Source organism: Peromyscus californicus, unplaced genomic scaffold (assembly GCF_007827085.1).
Source record: "Peromyscus californicus insignis strain IS unplaced genomic scaffold, ASM782708v3 Scaffold_6__1_contigs__length_162567912, whole genome shotgun sequence".
In the NCBI taxonomy this organism is placed as follows: Eukaryota; Metazoa; Chordata; class Mammalia; order Rodentia; family Cricetidae; genus Peromyscus; species Peromyscus californicus.
In genome coordinates this window covers 151880835-151894632 of record NW_026294584.1, presented here as the reverse complement: position 1 = coordinate 151894632, position 13798 = coordinate 151880835, and positions in this window count along the sequence as shown.

Sequence of the window (13798 nt, the reverse complement as noted above, 5' to 3'; positions counted from 1 at the left end):
ATTTTGGAAAGATACTGGCATGACATGATACATGACAATTCATATCTTCACACATGTGCACCAGGCTTTTTCTTTGGGGCCACCAACCAGCTCCCAAATCATGACAGACACAGAGATTGATTATTAGTTTTGAATGTTTGGCCTAGCTTAGGCACGTTTCTGGCTAGCTCTTTTAACTTAAATTAACCTGTTTCTCTTTATCTACCTTTTACCTCAGGGCTTATTGCCTTTCTTACTTCTCATTAAACAAATGCAGCATAAACAAAAATAACACACCTTTACGCAGATAAAGTGATATTCTGCAGCATGAACAAGTGTAACATGCTGTGGGATGTTCTGCATGGCAAATGTGTTGCTCTGATTGGTTGGCAAATAAATCACTGATTGGCTAGTGGCCAGGCAGGAAGTACAGGCAGGACAAGGAGGAGAATAAAGCTGGGAAGTGGAAGGCTGAGTCAGAGAGACACTGCCAGCCGCCACGATGACAAACAGCACGCGAAGATGCTGGTAAGCCACGAGCCATGTGGCAAGGTATAGATTAATGGAAATGGATTAATTTAAGCTGTAAGAACAGTTAGCAAGAAGTCTGCCACGGCCATACAGTTTGTAACCAATATAAGTCTCTGTGTTTACTTGGTCGGGTCTGAGCGGCTGTGGGACTGGCAGGTGAGAGAGATTTGTCCTGACTGTGGGCCAGGCAGGAAAACTCAAGCTACAGTAATGCATCTTTGCCTAGTTAAAATAATATTCCAGAACACACATGTATTCCCAGCCTCTACATTTATTTATTCAGGATCAGTTTTCAAGCATTTTAGGTCAAGCACTAGAAATACAAAAATAGAATATGTGAAATGAAGCTCTTGCCTTCCAGGAACACACAGACTTAAATTTGTAATTAAGCTAAGTATGCTAGAGTTACACTGACGGGCAGTAGGGACCGTAGTTCCATGGGGGGGTTATGGGTAGAGATAATACTGGAAAGTCAATTTTTCTTGAAAGAGTAAAATTTAAGAGAATAGTTGAGGCTTATGTATTAGGTGTGTTATTGTTTATCAGGTTTAACACCTCAGAGATGATCTAGTCCATAACATGGGAAACTGGTTTCAATGACTTACTTACACATACTGTTGTGACAGTAATTAATTCTGTTCCTTGGGTATATCTTACCAGTAAACAGGCATATAAAGACAGCCTTTAGCTCCTATGTATAAGTTTTGGAGATACTCTCGAGGGGCGCTTGATTCAGGCCAGCTGGGACACAGGGCACAGCTACATTCTGATAGCTCTGGTCATGGGAACGGACACTTGCTGCAGCTGCTTATGCACAGCCAAGAAGTGCCAGGCAAGCCTGCCTTAGAGAGAGTCTCAGGACAAAAAGAGTATGAAGTGCTGGGCAGCGGGCACACCTTTAATCCCAGCACTTGGGAGGCAGAAGCAGGCAGATCTCAGTGAGTTCAAGGCCATCCTGGGCTACAGAGTGAGTTCCAGGAAAGGCGAAAAGCTACACAGAGAAACCCTGTCTCAAAACAACAACCTCCTCCTCTACACACACTTGTGTTATTGAATAGCCTTGTAATAGATGAGGGAACTAGAGAACTATTTCCAACAATTTACTGATGTCCCAAGACATCTTTTACATTAAAACCATTTGTGGAAGCAGTAGGATTAGTTATACAAGTATATAGAATTCTCAGTTTAATGCAATGAAGAAAATGAACTTTCTAGGTAGAATTGAGATGTGGAAAAGAAGGCTGTTTTCTAAGCAGAGGATGATAATTTTGCAAAGCCATAAGGAAAACTATGGAGGACACACAAGAGTAGGAAAAGGAGGAAATGGAGGAGATGTGAAGCTCAGAAGGAGAAAGCTGAGCAAATGAAAGAAAGATCAACATGTCAGGAGAAACTGCTGCAAGCAGACCGAAGTGCTGAATCACGAAGTAAAAACCACCAGCATGGTTTAAGAACACCATATAGGAGAGTTTGTGCTGTTGGACACTGACAACAATGCACTGCACAAGAAAATGGAGATCTGGTCTATGATATATTTAAGAGAAGAAAATTGGCCTAGAACCTAAAAGGATAATTAGAGCTCCTCATACTGCCATGGCTATGGAAGACATGCTATTCATAAACTCCTGAGGTTTGATTTTCAGACAATCAAAGAGACAGAGATATATCAATGTGAGTACTGCTGGGAGTTTGCGAGCACATCTGCTGTTGGTAATAACAGAGAACAGATTGTGAGGCTACAAAAATAGAGGCTTTGTATTATCTCATGTTATGGGAAATGTGAGCTATAAGGCCTGTGTCTGGTGATGGCCTTCCCTTGGGGAAAAGTCCTAGAGTAAAATAGCATAAGAAAAGATTGTGTGCTTATGTGTGTGTGTGTGTGTGTGTGTGTGTGTGTGTGTGTGTGTGTGTGTGTGCATGTGATGTGTGTACAGGTATATGTGTCCCTTCATGTAAACCTATGAGGGTTCCAGATAATAACCATAATTAATCTTAATTACCTCCTGGAGGTTCTACTTTTAACACCGCAATTTTAACCCACAAAATGCCCTACAATAGGGAATAATTTTTAATAGATTACCCAAGTCATAGCCACAAGCACTAAATACGCCCATGTGTTTTTAGGTAACTCAGATACTTAAATATTTTAAATATGGCTCAATACAACTGCGTGCTTTAAGAATTTAGTGAGGGAGATGAAGACTTTCTGAAATGATCAGGATTAGTTTATAGAGTTAAAGAAGTACCCATCATCTCTCCCTCTGCCTTCCTATTATTAGTTGTAGTGTTTTCCTTAAAATAGTCTATGAGTAGTACTACAAATAGGACCCATATCAGGACCACTGCTGATCCTTAAATATCTTGGTCAGCACTTTTCAACCTGTAGGTCACAAACCCTTTAGGGGTCAAACAACCCTTACACAGGAGTTGCCTAAGACTATTGGAGAACACTGATCTAGACTTTAGTTATGAGGTATCTTAAGCCACAAACTAGAAAGCGGGGTGGGGGACCTTGTGACAGGCCCAGTACTTGCTGCCAAGATGAAGGACCTATGTTCAGTCCCGGGGAATTACACAGTGGAAAGAGAGTGCAGACTCCCACAAGTCATCCTGTGACTTTCACACACTTGCTGTGGCATACACACAGACGTTTACGAGATTACACATACCCACCATATACATATACTCACAGTAAATAAATTAATAAATGTAATTAAAGTATTATTTTACAAAGATAAATCAGCGTTGCTTGGGAGACTAACTGACATCAGGGTGAATAATTCCTGAGATAAGCTGATCTATCTGAGACAAGGTCTCCCTCTGTGGTCCAGGACGGCCTTAAACTCACAGTGTAGTCCATATTAGTCCTGACCTTGTTGATTCTCTTACCTCAGACTCCCATGAGAATACAAGCTGCACAACTTTGCCTAGCTCTTACTTTTATCCATTTGATAATTTAAAATGAATCATGAATGAAGTCTTTAAATATTTTATTAGAAAATAACAATAGCCCTTGAGCCTAATCGAGTCTGTGTATAGTTCTCACACGTAAGCAACATTTCCTCAGTGTCAACTCTGAGGTGACAGGAGTTAACGGAAGTGAAAGTGGGTCAGGAAACTCACCTTCGCATCCACTCACAGGTACACAACTTGCTCTAAATTAACTTCCTATGACTCAGATTCATTATTACCTTTCATTAGGGACAGCCAGTTCTTCACAATGTGTCTTGTCAGTATGTGGCTAAAAGTTCCTGCCATTTTATAGTTGGGGATCTACTGTATTCTCTAAATATAAATGCTTCTGGTTTGCCTTTTCTACTTAGTTCCCAGATTTTATATACTTCCAGTAAAATAGAAAGGATATATGTGTGTGTGTGTACATGTGTGTATGTATTCACTTGCATGTGTCTGTGTGTGCATATGTGTCCATGCATGTACATGCATGTGCTGTATTCATCTTTGTTTCCATCTGGCTGTAGCATCTCTGTTAAATATTAATATATCTTAGAAAATTTTCTTATAAAGGTTCTGCTCACTGTTGTGAATATTTGCCTAAAGATGGAAGTGGAAGGAAAGTAATTCGGTGTTATTATTTGAATATGGGTCTGGAATCAAAGTGATAAACAGCTTTATCTCATAAATTAAACCTCACAGAGTGGTAACTTGGATGGAAGAAGACAAGGGGGCAGCTTAAAAAAGTTATAAAACAACATGCAAGGTCTAGTTCCCTATCATTATCTTTAGATGTGACATTATTTCTTTAGAATGTCATATGTCTACTAAGGTGACTCAATTCATCAAAAATTTTCTAATGAAGAAGCCAGAATCCTTTTATAGTTTAGCATCACCAGCTGCGAAGACTGGCAAGCATTTTGTCAATCTTCTTTATACCATATGATAAGTAAAGCAGACCAGATAGAAATGGAAGAGACATACATCACACTACATACACACACCGTGCACACGCATATGCGCGCACACACACACACACACACACACACACACACACACACACACAAGCACACCACACATACACACCCACGCCAACACATACATACATACACACACACACACACACACACACACACACACACACCATACACACACAAGTACACCACACATGCACACACCCACATAAGTGCAACACACACACACACACACACACACACACACACACACACACATACACACTTACACACCACTGACAGGCGCTTCCTTTATCATCTGAAGGAATTATAGGCCCAAATTCCTGGTAGGCAGATGGTTAACTCTCTGTGGCTTCCTCAGTGGGTGGGTAAGTGCTGGTCAGTTCTCTCCACCTCTTGCCCTTCTGATTGCAGCCTTCTTCAGTGGCAGCCTCCAACCCTTTCCTGTGCACTTTCCATGACTAAAATTTGCATTAATGCAAAATACGCATTGTCAGTGATTGCCCAGCATTGAGTTTGCACCTTCTGGGAAGGGAGATAAGTTTCTGGGATGTAAATGAAGAGAAAGGCCAGTCCTGGCAAGAGAAAACTGTATTCTTTTTAGTTACCTAGAGCAAGCTTGTCTGCTTGAACTAATTAACAGGACAAGAAAAGCAAAAATGGTGAAACCCAGAACTCAGAGGGAAATCAATTTACAGCTAGCAACAAGAGAAGGATATTCTCAGTTCCTGTTTTTCATGCTCAGAATGTTGGAGCCTTGTCCTAACAGAAGCTAGGCACACAATGAGAAAAGCCAGAATAAGCTACAAATAATATGGGTAAATGGTGGAGAAAAATGCTCGTTCACAGTGGATGAGTAATTAGATAAAATGTCATCATAAATGCATAAATATTCTTCAAGAGATAAAGTGATTGTTAAGAACATATTGTCTCCCGGACTTCACAGCTCAGCATATGATCTCAATACTTGGGAAGCAGATAAAGTAGACACTGTAATTTTGAAGCCAGCCTTGTCTACACAGTGTGTTCTAAGACAGTCAGACTTTCATAGTGAGACTATGTTTCAAAATAAACACACACACAGGCACACACACACAGACACACACATGTACAGGTAGGTGTGTACACACAGGTACACAAATGCATACATGTACACATGCATGCATACACACTAGAGAAAGGACATATTAGATCTAAAAATAATACTTGCTTAAGTAAATAGAATAATACATTAGCTATATATCTTTTGAAAATAATAAATTTTTTAAACAACATATAAAATAAAATACAAAATAGCACTGAAATGAAAAATTAAGTTATAAAGGAAATTAATAAGAGAAGATATCAAGTATTGAGCAAAATGAGATAACATAATCAAAAACTGAAAATATAATCTTTGACTTAAAATATTAATTAAATTAATAATTTATAAAGCATAGATATGAGTTTTAAAATAAAAATTTAAAAGATTAAGGCAGCAGAAAAGGAAGTGGTGGATGTGAATGGATAAGATGTAATGCTAAAATTTTAATGAAGAGACCAATCATTTCATCAAGAAAACTCCCAAAAGTAAAGAGGAAAAAAATTGAGATGAATATCAATGCAGATAAAAAAGATAGTTCTAAATACTTATATCAGATCCACACACAAATATGGTACACACACACTTATAAAAGAAAAAATATTTGAACCACTTTAGTGAAAAAAGAAAGGGGATAGAAAAGTCACTGTGTTCAACTTTACCACTGTATTGTTAGGAAAAAGTTTCACCATTCTGCAGGTAAACATGTTTTCTGCCAAGCATTCAGTTTGCCTATCATACATGACAGAAAAATTTTCAAATTTTATGTAAATGAGTACTCAGAAATCATTGTAGTTTTTTAGTGAGAAACGTGTATCAGGAGAAGTTATTTCAAAATCAGTTGATATTATCTTAGTATAAATATTATTGCAAATATGTTAAAGACAATATTTTTAAAAAAAAGCATTTTATGGGAGGGGAAGATGGTCTAGTGGGTAAATGCATGAGGACCTGAGTTTGGATCCCTAGCATTCATGTGAAGTCCAGACCTAAGGGTATGTACCCTCCTCAGCACTGGGGAGGCATAGACAGGTAGATAGCTGGGCTCACAGGCTGTCCAGCTAAAACAGCGAGCTCCAGGTCTGGGAGAGGCCCAGCCTCAATACATAAACAAGGAAGTGATAGAGAAAGACAAGTGACATCAGTATCTAGACTACACGCGCGCGCACACACACACACACGCACGCACACGCATGCACACGCACATACACGCACACGCACGCACACGCACGCACACGCACACGCACATACATGCACGCACACTCACTGTTAAGAAGCAAGGAGAGCCGGGTGGTGGTGGCGCACCCCTTTAATCCCAGCACTCAGAGCCAGGCAGATCTCTGTGAGTTCGAGGCCAGCCTGGGCTACCAAGTGAGTTCCAGGAAAGGTGCAAAGCTACACAGGGAAACCCTGTTTCGAAAAACCAAAAAAAAATAAATAAAAAAAAAAAAAAAAAAGAAGCAAGGAAAAAGACCTGAGATTATTTAAACCAAAATTGAAATTCATGCAAAACTTCCATTTTATAATCAGAAAGGGGAATATTTCTGCTACTATTTTATCATGTATTAAAATAAAAGATTCGTGTATATATATATATATATATATATATATATATATATATATATACATAAAATTGGCAAGGATTATGGAGACAGAAGTTGAGGAAAATAACATGTATTATTTACAGATGACACAAAGGAATTATATTTGCTAAGTTTCTAGCAACAGCAGGAACCAGCTCATTACAGTTGTGGTTCAAGAACAGAAATCTGAATCAATCAAGGCTTCTCAATGCTGTCTTTCATGCCAGCAATTAATTAGAAATAGTTGATTGAGTGAAAAACCTTACTCGGGGCAGATTTGTCCTTACTGTCTTATCTGGAGAAAATAGACATATCTTATCTCCTCAGGAAAGGTCACACAACTCTTGAGTGTCCAATTAGAGATTTTTCTTCTTGTATGGTGCCCAAAATTCCCCCAAATGATAAAAGTGTTAGGTGAATGATTTAAAATACTAAATATGAGCTAGCAAAAGAGGGCATTTTTTGATCAATTGAGACACTTCCATTAACTAAATATAATGAGCTGTAAAGCAGTATTCAGAGTGGCTAATTATGAATAAGACTTTTCCATGCTCTTATAAAAAAATCAATGTAAGTTTGAGACGAAGACTAAAATAATCCTGAAAACATTTACTATGTCTGTGTGTACCTGCAAAGTAAGTGGAAAGCCTGTAGGAAAGAAGAAAATGGCCAGTGAATAACTGAGAAGGGGTTTCGAACACAGACAAGGTTTTCCCATTAAATTCTTTACAGAATCTCGTGGAGTACTACCTAGGCACATATGTGGACACACAGGAGCATACGGAAGCCCTCATATGTATACACAACAACAAGATAACTAAACTGAAGCTTACAACATTATTTCACTCCTATGAGATGAGAATGTCATTATGTAGACTCTTAAGGTTAACTGAGATTTGGAAATTAGATCATAGGCGAGATCTATGTGAAGTAGGTCTAGGATATCCAATTTTCAAAATTATTTTTATCATTCAGGAAGAAGTAAATTCATAGTTTTAAGCTTCTGCAGAACACATGTTAAAGTTTTGATGTACCTGTGCTAGGGAATGTCCTTTCTTACTAGTCCTCAGAGAATATGGAAAAACAACAAAAAATAAGTCAGTCAACTGGAAGAATTATCTAATGTGAGTGTGTGTACAGAAAAGAGGTGTACTGTTCTTAAGTGCCTTGTTATATCTTAAGTTAATTGAAGTAGAATACATATTATTAAAAAAATCAATGATTGATATAATTATATGTAATATAATTAAAATATTTTATTGATTATATAACATTTAACTTTAATATAATATAGAACTAATTTATATATTAGTAATATATAGAGAAAAATAAAAAATACACATGCCATAACTAGATAAATGTACATGTAAGTCAACTGCACATAACATATAAAATCTACAGATTGTTAAGTTGTGTTTGTAAAAAGGAGCAATTAACAAAGGTAAGTGGAAATTTTATTATGGATACACCAGAAAGAAAAGGATAAAGATTTCTTAAAATTCAAAACACAGAAAGATATCCTAGGTAATTAGTAACAAAAGCACCACAATAAGCTGGTATGGTTATATTAAAAATAGATAAAATAGCACTATAGCAAGACCATGTAAAATCCAGAAGGGAATACTATTTGCCATGTTGGCATTTGAGGTGTGTGCCTAAAAAAACATTCTCAAAACATACATGGCAACCTTTTGCTGCACCACAATAAAATAATAAATCCACCTTCTTAGTGGAACTATTAAATCTGAATTTCATATTTATAGATAAATCAGACAAAGTATCATTAGCTTTACAGAATTTAGTTTGTTAAATTGATGTAGTGGCCATAGATATTGTACCAAATAATTAGAAAATATTCTTTGTTTCCAAGGACAAGTATTACTTATAGAATCTCACTGCACATTTGGCTACTATTAATATAATTAAAAGGAAGTATATAGGTTATTCTCCCTAAATCTGCTGTAGTAAAAATTAAATAAGAACCATATGTTCTTAAACTTCAAAAAGATTCCTACATAATTCACAAAGGGGGAAATCAGTAAGACAAAAAAAATTAGAAATAAAATTTCCAAGAAAAAAAGTTTTGCTTGGGTAAGTTCAGGGATACACAGCACATCTACTCTTAATCTGGAGACGAAAATAAATCTTCAAAATATGCAATACAGAATTAAATATTCAGCAGAAAAAGAAATGGGAAAAAATGACTGAAGATGCACGTATTTTTCATAAGAGAATCATTGCTAAGAACTGATAATTTGAAAATATTTGTAAGTAAAAAATTAAGATTCATTTTGTCATGACAATCTTTATGCTGTTTCATCAGGACATGAATTTGAAAGAATAGCACTGATTTAGTTAGAAATAAATGCAATAATTTTATAGACAGGAACTGACTGTTTTGTCATTTTTTTAAGTGTCATGAGAATTATATTAATTTTTGCTTACTAGGGAAAATTTCCTCATGAAAACTGATATCATTTGTGATGACACATTGTGAAATCATGATTGGGGGCTCACAATAGCAACACAAGAGCCTGCTTATCAGTGAATACTTGTCTATATCACTGGATAAAAATCTCTCTCTGTGTCTCTCTTTCTCTGTCTCTATCTCTCTGTTTCTCTCTCTCTCCTTCTCTTCTCACAGTTTAGCTACATTATTCTCATTTCACAAACTTGCTTCCTAGCTGGCCCAAGTGCTGTAGAGGACAAGAAGCATGCATGGAATGAGACATTGAGTTGGGATAAGAAAGGCTTGATTCAAATCGGAGCTGACTAGTGTTATTACCAATGCGTGTGGCAGGCGTTCATCCTCTTTCCCTGTGCTTACCTGAGACACAATTTTGCATCTGAAAATTCATTCCAAAATGAGCAGTGTACACATGGCACATGTTAGGGTGAGTTTTAAGGTTTGGTGCATATCTTATTTCTCTTTTCAATCCCATGTATCAGAAAAGTAATTGTCTGTCAAGTCAGATGATGGTTAGGGAAGTAACTGAGAAACACATTAGCCCATATTGGTCCTCAGTGTTTTTTTTTTTTCTAAAGAAGTAGGCAGACAAGATACAGCAAGATCTCAGCTTGAATGTAGCTCACCACTGTCAGAAATGTAGAATTAAGAGCATTTAGGAGACAGTACAAATAATACCGGTGGAATTGAGGGGTATAACAGCCCGAGAGAAGAACAAGACGAGGAGCCAGAAGGGAGCAGAGAACAAGAGAGGGAGAGGGAGAGAAAGAGAGAAGAGCAAGAAGAGGAGCCAGAAGGGAGCAGAGAACAAGAGAGGGAGAGAGAGAGAGAGACAGAGAGACAGAGAGAGACAGAGACAGAGACAGAGACAGACAGAGACAGAGACAGAGACAGACAGAGACAGAGAGAAGAGGACAGGGGCAGAAACAGAGGAAAGGCAAGAAGGAAAGGAAGAATCAGCTTTCCAGAACAGGGAGAATTACATGCCAGATCTCTACTTCAAAATATGGCAGAAACATTGAACAGCATAATTCAACACTTTGAAATAATAAGGTACTTGTATCACTTTATCTTCCTTCATGTTTAAGACAAGAAGCATTTCGCTTGAATCTCTTACCTGGAGCAGATTTCTCCCTGAAATTATACATGATCTCAGTTCACTTCTGGACTCATGGAAGCGAACACAGGTCTGTCTCACATGCTCCTGGTCCTGGTAACTATTATCCCTGTCTGACCGGTTTGGCTTGTTTGAGAATCTAGTTTTCATCACCCTGGAGGGTCATATGTAAAAGAAGTGTTTGTGCTGACACGATGGATACAAGATTGAAGCCACAACCCTAACAATGAGTTAGCTTCTGTGTGCTGTGAAGAATCTATGCCAATAAATTCCAAACAGCGGTGTACAAACAGAGACATGTTTTTGGAAATACGTGCATAAGGTAGGCACTTTCTTTCTCAAATCACATTTGCTTGTGATAGCACATAGAGAGGACTCAGTGGCTCAGTGTCAGGAGCTGAGGTAAGCCTGCAAGTCTGGCCCACCAAGAGATTATAAATCACTATGTTCCTTTTTATATTAAGTTTAGAATGATAAACATTACTTTTCCACCTCAGAACTCATAGTAAATTTACAAAGAAACAACCTCAAATATGAAAATACTTTCAAAGACTGAACTGAAATAGACCAGGTATATTTGCTCTTGACTTTGAGCCATGTGTGGAAACATTGAACCAACTCAAGTCAACACATACTTGGCTCCAGGTAAGGGAGGCTCAGCCAAAAGCAGGAATATGATGCCATCTGTTGTCTCTTTCTTTTTTTGTCTGCCTTTTAACTTTATGGTTTCTCCTAAGATTGATTTCTTGGGTGCAAGTGCAAAGAATAGAACTTTCAGAATTGCGTTCACTTTAAAAACTGCATGTGAGAAGATATTTACTATGTTTACATTTCAAAACTGTGCATCCCTCATGAACACTTTCTCTTATATATAGATAAGTAGTTAACTTTCTGTTATTATAACAAAAGATGGGAGTAAATCTTGTTTTAAAAAGACAACACTTACATTGACTCAATGTCTCAGGGGTTTTATTTAGTCAACAGTTTCTGGGACCCATTGTGTTGTGCCTGTAGTACACAGCACATCATGATTTCCTTCCTCTCCAGGCAGCTGAGCAGTAGAAGCAGCAGAGAGAGGGGGAGGGAAAAGAGAGGGAGAGGAGGAGAGAGGAAGAGAGAGGGGGAGAAACAGAGGAAGACAGAGAAGGAAAGAGAGAGATAGAGAGATGGGTGAAGACAGAAAACTGAGTTCCAATATACTCTTGAAAAGAAGTTCCCTCAGAGTGGTAGGTAGCTCAACCTTGAAGAGAGTATGGTGCCACAATAAGAAACACTGGCACCTTTATGTTTTGGTGATGTTTTCGATTTCTGTTCTTTGTATTTGTCTTTTTCTTTTTGGTGCTTTTTTAAGTGCTGGGATTGAGCCCAGAGCCTTCCACGTGCCAGGAAAGTGTTCCATGCTGAGCTACATCTGTGGAGCTCTACAGAACCAAGGGGATTTATGGTGATTTTATTGGTAGCGTTTGTTCTTCAAGTAAGATAAACATATAAAATATCTGAGTTGTTTTTAAGACAAGGCATTATTATAAGAAAATAACCCCCAAAGTGGAAATATTTCTACCTGTAAACCTCTTATCATGCATTGAGGAAAGTCTACATACAGTTATGGGCTGGGCCTAAGAAAGCTGGGCTGAGTAAATAGAACAATCTAACCTTGGCAAAAGTGTAAGATTATGGTGAGAACAGTCTGACAGTAATTATCATCAACAGGAGAGGACATGAAATTAACCTTGTACTGTGTTTCTTTTGGAAGTATGCCCTTCAGTGTCATAAATATCCTTGCTTAACATGTGTTCTTAACTATTTTAGTAGAAATTTTTATTAACAATAAAATCAAGTGGCAGGTATGCTATTTCTGTAATTTATCTTTCATGTCTTGTTTTATGCATTTTTTAAATAATGTCATTCCTTGCATCTATAATTAGTATACTTTGTCTTCAGATAAAACATTTATGACAAAACAATCACATTGTACCACTGAGATGGCATACAAAAGACAAGGAGCCATGCTGTGTGTGTATGAATATATATGTGTGTGTATATATATATATATATATATATATATATATATATATATATGGTGTATATTTATATGTGTGTGCACATATATCTGTGCATATGTGTATTTATATGTGTATGTGTATATACATGTGTGTGCATGAACGTGTCTATGTGTGTATGCTTCTGTGTATGCACATGTATATATTTATATATGTGTGTGTTTCTGTCTGTGTTTTTCTCTGTGTGTGTGTGTGTGTGTGTGTGTGTACACATGCTTATTTCTGTGGGGATGTGCTATGTCCCATATGTGGACTTCATAGGACAGCCTTCAGATATGAGTTCTCACCTTTCAACCATGTTTTGAGATAGATCCTCTTCATTACTATTTAAGCCAGGCTATCTGATCCCTACATTTCTGCATTCTCCTGTTTCTGCTTCCCATCTCCACACAGGTGCATTCTGTGATATTGCTGCTGGCTAGTATTATGCTTGGCTCATAAGAATGTCAAGTGTTGCTGCTCATGGTGGTGCATGCTTTTAATCCCAGCAATCAGGAGGCAGAGCAGGTCAGATCTCTATGATCAAGGATAGCCTGGTCTACAAAGCAAGTTTCAGGAGAGCCTGGACTACACAGAGAAACCCTGTCTCAAAAACCAAAAATAAAAAAGTCAAATATTTTCCTAAAGAGTTTCCCTGATCTGCCTTAAAGAATTGGTGCCCAAATCCACATTGTTTTTCTCAGTAGGAGTCACCTCCCACACTCTATGGCAAATCAGATTTTTTTGTTCAAAATGCCAGCTTATCAGGCTATACTCTTGTTCTAAGTCAACAAAGACTTCACCATTGCTTTGTACGTAGGGAAGAAGTTGACAATCATTTCCAAAACTAAATGCAAGGACTTGTGTTCCAAACCTTGAGACTGACTGCATGCATATTTTACATATGCTCAGCATACTCCTCCCTCTCTTCTTGATGTCTTTGCACAAAACCTTTTGAAGCAGAAACTTACCCACTAACTAACAGACTTCCAACAGAATCTACTGGACCTTCAGCCACTGATTATTATCATCCAGGGTGTGGTAAACGGAAGTGGTAATTCCCTGCTCTTGTGGA